At 67.1% G+C, this 2,167-nt stretch overlaps 1 long non-coding RNA gene across 1 annotated transcript in view; it reads right to left on the bottom strand.

Annotated features, from left to right (window-relative positions):
* The window catches only part of LOC118166701, a 14,953-nt gene that overhangs the window by 8,052 nt on the left and 4,734 nt on the right, over window positions 1-2,167 (bottom strand). The gene's annotated exons all lie outside the window — the stretch shown is intronic.

The following is a 2,167-nucleotide window of genomic DNA, read 5'->3' as shown; positions in this document are numbered from 1 at the left end:
GCCCGAGGGCGCCTCCAGCCGCCATCTTTGGTGAGTGGAGGGTACCGCGGGCGGCGCATGCGCAGTGGCTCCAGCGGCTGCCTCCTACCGCCATCTTTGTTAGTAGAGTGTACCGCGAGCGGCGCATGCGCAGTGAGGACCGCGGCCGCCTCCAGCCGCCATCTTTGGTGAGTGGAGTGTACCGCGAGCGGCGCATGCGCAGTGACGCTCGAGGGCGCCTCCGGCCGCCATCTTTGGTGAGTGGACAGTACTGCAGGCGGCGCATGCGCAGTAGCGCCCGAGGGCGACTCCAGCCGCCATCTTTGGTGAGTGCAGTGTACCCCGGGGAGCGCATGCGCAGTGACGCCCGCGGCCGCCTACTACCCCCATCTTTGGTGAGTGGAGTGTACCGCGGGCGGCGCGTGCGTAGTAGCGCCCGAGGGCGACTCTGGCCGCCATCTTTGGTGAGTCGAGTGTACCGCGAGCGGCGCATGCGGAGTTGCTCCCGAGGGCGACTCCAGCCGCCATGTTTGGTGAGTGAAGTGTACTGCACGCGGCGCATGCGCAATGGCGCCCGCGGCCGCCTCCAGCCGCCATCTTTGGTGAGTCGAGTGTACCGCGGCGGCGCATGCGCTGTGGCTCCCGAGGGCGCCTCCAGCCGCCATCTTTGGTGAGTGGAGGGTACCGCGGGCGACGCATGCGCAGTGGCTCCCGAGGGCGACTCCTACCGCCATCTTTGGTGAGAGGAGTGTACGGCGGGCGGCGCATGCGCAGTGGCTCCCGAGGGCGCCTCCGGCCGCCATCTTTGGTGAGTGGAGTGTACCGTGGCCGGCGCATGCGCAGTAGCGCCGTAGGGCGACTCCAGCCGCCATGTTTGGTGAGTCAAGTGTACAGCAGGCGGCGCATGCGCAATGGCGCCCGCGGCCGCCTCCTACCGCCATCTTTGGTGAGTGGAGTATACCGAGGGCGGCGCATGCGCTGTGGCTCCCGAGGGCGCCTCCAGCCGCAATCTTTGTTAGTGGAGTGTACCGCGGGCGGCGGATGCGCAGTGGCTCCCGAGGGCGCCTCCGGCCGCCATCTTTGTTAGTGGAGTGTACCGAGGGCGGCGGATGCGCAGTGGCTCCCGAGGGCGCCTCCGGCCGCCATCTTTATTAGTGGAGTGTACCGCGAGCGGCGCATGCGCAGTGGCTCCCGAGGGCGACTCCAGCCGCCATCTTTGTTAGTGGAGTGTAGGCGGGCGGCGCATGCGTAGTGACACCCGAGGGCGACTCCGGCCGCCATCTTTGTTAGTGGAGTGTAGAGCGGCGGCGCATGCGCAGTGGCTCCCGAGGGCGCCTCCGGCCGCCATCTTTGTTAGTGGAGTGTACGGTGAGCGGCGCATGCGCAGTGACGCCCGAGGGCGCCTCTGGCCGCCATCTTTGGTGAGTGGAGTGTACCGCGAGCGGCGCATGCGCATTGGCTCCCGTGGGCGCCTCCGGCCGCCATCTTTGTTAGTGGAGTGTCCCCGGTCGGCGCATGCGCAGTGGCTCCCGAGGGCGCCTCCGGCCGCCATGTTTGGTGGGTGTACTGCAGTCGGTGCATGCGCAGTTGCTCCCGTGGGCGCCTCCGGCCGCCATCTTTGTTAGTGGAGTGTACCGTGGCCGGCGCATGCGCAGTGACGCCCGAGGGCGCCTCCGGCCGCCATCTTTGGTGAGTGGAGGGTACAGCAGGCAGCAAGCAGCAGCGCATGCGTAGGGGCGCCCGCGGGCTCCTCCTGCCGCCATCTTTGGCGAGTGGAGGGTACAGCAGGCGGCAAGCCGCAGCGCCAGCGCAGTGGCGGCTGCGGGCGCCTCTTGCCGCCATCTTTGGTGAGTGGAGGGTACAAAAACTTAAAAACCCTACCTGTAGAAACCCTAAAGAACCCGAGAACTACACCTCCCGGCATGCCCTGGGCACCCAACATGGCTGCCTGGAAGCCCAGTGCCGCAGAAGTACATTTCCCAGGGTTCCCCGCGCACCGAACGTGGCGCCCGGGAAGTCCAGTGACCGAAAACCACACCTCCCGGCACGCTCTGGGCACCCAACGCGGCTGCCCGGAAGAACAGTGCCGTAGTAATAAATTTCCCGGGGTTCGCCCTACTCCCAACATGGGCCCCCGGATGTCCAGAGTCCCAGGAGTACAATTCCTGGCATGCCATGGGCACCCAAC

The sequence above is a fragment of the Oxyura jamaicensis genome, chromosome 4 (assembly GCF_011077185.1).
Source record: "Oxyura jamaicensis isolate SHBP4307 breed ruddy duck chromosome 4, BPBGC_Ojam_1.0, whole genome shotgun sequence".
NCBI lineage: Eukaryota > Metazoa > Chordata > Aves > Anseriformes > Anatidae > Oxyura > Oxyura jamaicensis.
The sequence above is the reverse complement of the archived record's forward strand: the minus strand, read 5'-3'. Positions and strand labels throughout refer to the sequence as shown.